The sequence below is a fragment of the Lutjanus erythropterus genome, chromosome 19 (assembly GCF_056507025.1).
Source record: "Lutjanus erythropterus isolate fLutEry1 chromosome 19, fLutEry1.hap2, whole genome shotgun sequence".
NCBI classification, from domain to species: domain Eukaryota; kingdom Metazoa; phylum Chordata; class Actinopteri; order Lutjaniformes; family Lutjanidae; genus Lutjanus; species Lutjanus erythropterus.
The window spans coordinates 28,599,374-28,606,155 of record NC_139335.1 but is presented as its reverse complement, the minus strand read 5'-3'; positions in this window follow the sequence as shown (position 1 = coordinate 28,606,155).

Here is a 6,782-nt window from a genome sequence, read left to right as displayed (position 1 = left end):
GACATAATAAAAAGTCCTTACCTTCACTTGTGTGGCTCTGTGCAGAGTGACACTGAAACACTGAGGGAGACTTTTTAAACGGTCTCTTTGTTTCACTTTTGTTTTTCAGTCTCAGTTTATTCCCAAAGAAAAGAAGAGCTCTTAATTTCTTGACCGAAGTTGTACCTGTCCTCGACCTTAAACCCTGGTGGCTTTGCCCTGATTATAATATTTGGTTATTGTTTTTTGTGAAATAAAATCATTCTTTTAACTGAACACGTCTCCTGCTGTGGTGACATTGAACCTGTATACCTTAACAATTGTTTGATAATGTATAATACAATTTATAGCACATAAAATATGATTTCTTGGGGGCGGCCTTGTCACAACACTTCCACTCCCCAGCTCCTGCAACACAAGTGAACAGTTTAGTTTCATGCATAATGCAATCCAAACTTTATTACAGCACTGTGCATCATAGGAGAATATCGTTAGCCCAAGTCATTTTTTGGCCAAATTGAGATATCTGCCTAACTCTACTCTCCTGACACTGCTGCATCACCCTGCCTTATCGCCTATGTCCTAAGCCTATCAGAATGCTTGTTACACTCCAAAATCACTATCTGCTTAAGTCATCTCTTTGACTTAGGCATTTCTGAGCTACTGCCTAAGTCATGTCTTTGACTTAGGCATTTTTGACACTACATACAAAGATGGCAGCCCTGATGAAAAACAGGGCTCAGCTGTCTGCAAGTGAAGCATTACCTCTTCTCTTTGATTCATCAGGTAAGCTGGTTCACATTTCCTCAACCTTCTATACAGTAAATGTACTTTCAGTCGATCATAGGAATTATGAACTGTGTGTTTAAACTTTTAATCACATTTCCGTGACAAAGTATGATGTAGTGCTGTTGCTATTGTAAAGAGCTGACCTTCATTTAACAGGGTTTATTGTGTTAAAACACTCAGCAGCACTTTCTTTACTTGCCTAAACATAACTTAAGTTGTTTTACTTTCTTAAACATGACCAAAGTTGTTTTACTTGTCTAAGGTGTAGCATTGTATTTATTGTTGTATTGATGTCAGTGCACTTTATTTTCATTTAAAATTCTTATGCTGCTGTAACAAATTGAATTTCTCCTATGGGGGAATCATAAAGTGTTACCTTACCCCTCTTTTCTTCTGCTTCAGGGTCAGGAAATGAACTTAATGATACCGATTTAGAGAAGGACTTAGAGAAGGAGTTAGAGAAGGACTATAGACCTGAGAAAGAAGACTGGTCAGACCTAGATCTGGCCATAAAGCATGGTGTAACCATAGAGCAAAAATATCTGGTTGTAGGGCACACACAAATGGAGTGGAGGACTCCATGCATAGCCTCATTGAACGTGGTACCATGAAAGAAATTCACACTCCACATGATTACATTATCATCTTTGAGACTGCATGTTTGCATCCATCCCCATTCGAGGTCACCCAGGTATACCACGACCAGGGGCGCCGCCAGGGGGGGAAAAGTTAGGACGATTCTAAGGGCCCGGGCCTGACAGGGGGCCCTTTGAGGGCTATCAATATTATTTTAATAGTATTATCTATCGTAGGTTTTTTTAGGTTTCAGGGGGCCCAAGATTTCTGGCGGTGCCCCTGACCACAACAATTTCATGAAGTTATCTGGGGCCTATGTCACCAACATCCAACCAAATAGAAAAGTTGGCGACCCCACAGTCAGTGACCTTTGGGCTCTCCAGTACTTGGCAGATGGTAGAATTCAGTACAAACAGTGGTGGAAAGAGTACTGAAAATCTGTACTCAAGTACAAGTACTATTACATTGCTAAAATATTACTCAATTACAAGTAAAAGTACTAGTGTTAGAATAAATACTTAAGTACAAAGTATTTGTCAAAAAAAAACTACTCAGGGTATTAGTTACTTTTAACCGATGATGTCACCATCACCTCTCCAGACTAGGTCTCTAAATTTTCTGTATTTTGCTTTACCAATAGTTAAAACACTAACAGTCAATTAATCATTAATAATTGATTTGATACAAAACCATTGTTTTTCCCCTCATTTTGATTGGCTGTCTTTTTTTCTCTCATTTCAAGTTTTTATTTCCTTATTCAGCAAATGTCTCCAGCAGACAAAACAAAGCTAGATGAGGTGCAGTTACTACCACAACTATTGATTAAATATCCATGAATACATTTTTAACTGGTTAAATTCTTAATGAAAAATCAATTAAAGATCAGTTATTAAATATACTTTTTTTGCTTTTTGTCCATATGTCCTGGTTTCTATTAACTTTTTTGCTACCAAATCACTTTATTGGCTACAAAAATGCAGATAAAAGGTCTGGATATGAATTCAAATTGTTCTCAGTACTCAACTATGACTAATAACTAAGTAGATTACATGGCAATGAATACTTAAGTACACGTAAAAGTACAGACTTGAAAATCTACCCATAAAAGTACAAGTACTCCAATAAACTACTTAATTCTAGTAATTTGAGTATTTATAATTAATTACTTTCACCCCTGGGTACAAGTTAGAGTTTGAATCTGACTGGGAGGACCTGCCTCAGCGAGTCAGCATTCCCAAAGAACCGTTCCACTGGGTCCAGCTCTTTCCTGTCCAGTTACCAATTACTCTCAGGAAATTCAATGACTTGCAGGCATTGGAGAGCAGCCTACCAGTACTATGACAACCTCCCTCATCAATAGACAGTGTGAAAATTAGCTCACACAGCACCTGAGTGGGACTTGAGTTTAGATTAGACAAGTAAGACAACTTGGTTATGTTTAGCAAAGTAAAACAACTTTGGAACATGATATTGAATTGACTAAATGCAAGGCAGACACAAGCCTTGCCTTCTGTGACAAAAAGCAGTAGGTTTGATTTTATTATTGAGGCTTTACCATGTTCAAACAAAGAAATTAAACTGTTGTACATTTTTCTCAGTTTTTTATCAGTTTCAGCAGTCAGGTAATGTTGTCACTGTGAACTATACAGTTTGTTTTGTTTGATATCATTTAATATTTTGTTTTGAGATAATATAGTTGCTGAATTTAGGCAAATAAAACAACTTTGGTTATGTTTGCATGTATGTATGTAAGAGAAAAAAATGCCTAAGTCATGGCATATTATCTGCAAGATTTGCCTAAGTCACTCTTATCTGTTATGCAATCGTTGTTGTGTCTTTCTTTTTTTTGTATACGTGTTCACACATCTAGTTGACCTTACTATTACAGTATTACTAAAAAATCTTTACCGGTTTGCTGAAAAATGTGTTTTTTCTTATTTTCCGAAAACGTCAAAATATGACTTAGGCAATTATGGTATTAGGCTAACGATATGACACATATAAAGGACAGCCCTGCACCTTTTTAGCAACTCTCTGTTACATACTTATATATCATTCTATCTTATTTTACCTTTTTTTAAAACACATTTTAATAACAGGTGTAACTGTGATGACCATATCTTTCAACATCCACCTTAAAAGTATAAAGACTCCATTACACACTTTTTGTGAATAAGTTGAATACAAATGATAAAATGCTTGTTTGTTTGTTTTTGTTGTTTTTTTTGCCTGCTGTTGCATTTCTCCAGTCTAATGTATGACTGCCACAACAGTGACTTCTTGTGTCATTTCATTCTTAAAAAGTCACAGTGTTTATGTGGGGATACTAGTGACAGAGCACAGTACACTTTATTAAACACAAACTGGAGTCACACTACTTGTCTTGTTCATAAGTTAAATAGCTTTGTCTTGGAAATGCAGTCAAAGATGAAATGATTTTATCTGATGTGGATGAAGACAAAAGAGACTCATATCCTGTATTTAAAGAATTTACTCATCATATTTGACTGACTCTGACTTCACTCTGAAATCATCAAGCTTCTGTCTGCTGCTGCTAAATTAATGTGAAATCAACAAATAAAACACAACACATTTTTATGACATGGTTGTATAATTGTACATCAGCCATTCTTGTGATCTGTAACAAACTATTACTAATCACTAATTAAAATTATTACTGTCCTACTAACACTGTAATTCCATTTTTTGTGTGGAAAATGAATTCTTCACAAATTGCAAACTGCAATATTGAGAGCGGCAGTAGTTACCTCTTTGTGTCACTTTCGTTTTTCAGTTTCAGTTTATTTCCACCATGACGTAAAAGAAGAAGGACTTGCTGGCATGAATACTTCCCTAAACTCTTCCTGTCTGCATTTGAATCTGTCCACTACTGCATCTGACTCTTCACAATGACAGTACAGTTATTATCCCTTACACAGGGGTGGAAGTAACTAATTACAAATATTCTAATTACTTAAAATTCAGCAGTGTTTTGGGATACTTATACTTTTATGAGTAGATTTTCAAGTCTGTTTTTTAACTCATCCTTAAGTATGGATTACAGTATGTAAAGTACTTTAAAATTGTAACTGAGTACTGAGTAAAATTTTAATTAACATCCAAACCTTTCATCTGCTTTTTCGTAGCCAATCAGGTTCATCTGATCACAAATGGGCCAATGAAAACAATGAGATATGGAAGTTAAACAAAACACTGCAGCAGAGCAGGTTTGGAGTGAGAATGTTAATGATTAATCATTAATCCATTAATTGCTTTTAAGAATGAAAATAATTTAATATAATATCAATATCAATATTTGTTATGTATTCGAGGAAAAACATACTGTCATGGTTTTGTTTTTTGTTGGTCATTTCTTGTTTTATTTTGGTAGTCCTGGTCCTCCCTCATGTGTCTTGTCTTTACTTCCTGTCTTTGTTCTTTTCTGACTCTTTTTGATTGTTTCACCTGTCTGTCCACCTGTGTCTAATGTGTTTCCCTCCTGTGTTTGAACATTGTGTTATTTTTCCCCTGGACTGTTTTTGTGTTTGCCTTTTTTTGTGGATTCTTTTTTTTCTTTGGACCTTTGATTTTTTTTACACTCCTGTGTTTTCGTAAGCCTATGTTTGGTTTGTTCTTTTTATTAAACTTTCTTGAACTGGTTCGCCTGAGTAGACTGCATTTTGGGTCCTAAACAACCAACCATAACACATACTTACATACTTTAAAAAGGCACTACTTTTTGTTAATTGTCACAGTGTCAGTATACGTTTTTAACAGGTTTAGTGATATGCCAGTGGAATGACACCTGTGTGATTGAACAGTAAAGTCATGTAAACTATATCTCGTGGTTCAGCTCATCAATTTATTGCTTTTCATGTAAGCCAAGAAAATAACAATATTTAATCAACAGTGTATAGCAGTGATTAACATTGTTTTCTCTGGCAGAGCCATTTGTTGAAGAAGGAAACTTGTTCAACAAAATCAAAAACCGCAAAAAGAAAAAAAGGACTTGGAGTGGAAAATGTCAAAGGAAATGATACAGTAGATAAAGAATAGAGGTGAGAGAGCAAAGCAAATATTACATCAACAGTGGATGAATTTGAAGAGGTTAATGAAAGACAGTGGAAAACAACTTGTTTATTGACATGGAGAGAACACGGGTAGAAAAATATCAAGATACACACAAGATTGTCCACTTATAAGCAGATATTGGCGGGAGCTTAAGAAATGTATGGATAAAATATGAACGTAGAACTTCTGCTTACATTTGAGGTATTGGATATATACAATTGGATATAGCATTTACAAGATTTGGAGATAAACATGTTTAGGATAATGTTGATTTCAAGCAAAAAACTGATCAACAGAAAATGGTTGAAGACAGACGTACCTACCTGATGACTGGGTTTATTTAATTTAATTTTGTTTCCTTTTATTGTTTTTTACTGCTATTATTATTATTGTTGTTAATACATTTTATTTTAGTATTTTTATACATGAAAACATCAACACTATGTACCGATTATGTGTTAACTGTTTTTAACTGTTCAATAAAAAAAAGAAAAAAGAAATGTAAACATTTAAAGGGTTAAAACCCTGAAAATGATTATGGAAATGTTTTTCATGAGTTTGTTTATTCATATTCATATAAATATACACAAAAATGTGTATGAGGGAGTTTAACATGAATAATTTTGAGGGTACACCAAGTGTTAAGAAAATATACTTGGCTTTGAAAAACCTTCAGTGAAACTGAAACAATCCTTATTGTTATTTTGACTTTATTATTTATACTATTTTGAATATTTCATAATAGTTGCACATTTAAATGTCTGCTTGCCTTTCCTTTGTCTGGACTTCTGCTTTCAGAGATAAATTATTAATTATTAAGTTATTATTAAAACCAACAATAATTGAATGTAGTAGCAAAGATATTAAGTTGATCCATTTATATAGACTTACATATATAATATATATATATATAATCTAGATTTGAGAGCAACCATATTGGTGATGTGGCCCGGGATGAAGTTGAGTTTAACATCCCTTCTCTAAATGGACTACATGTGGACTATGTAAGATCTTTCTATTCTCTTTTTCAATCAAAGTGCTTTACACCACCTGCAAATACAAATATAAATTAGTAAGAGAGATACTGGGTTGAAGTCTACAGGTTGTTGAGGTAGTCTTCTCCAAAGTTGATCATCTGTCTCAGTGCAGTCAGTGTCAGCACACTAATGTCATCATTTATAGTGATTTCTGTTTCGTAGTTCTTGATGAGAAAGATGCAGTTCACTGGAACGCCCAGCATGTTGTGGCATTTCTCGACCTAGATTTTAAGATCAGATTTCAGGTGATCAGTAATTGTAAAATGGTGACACACTGAAAACTTAACTTGAATTACATTCTAAGAGCGTGTAAATCTCAAAACACTCAAA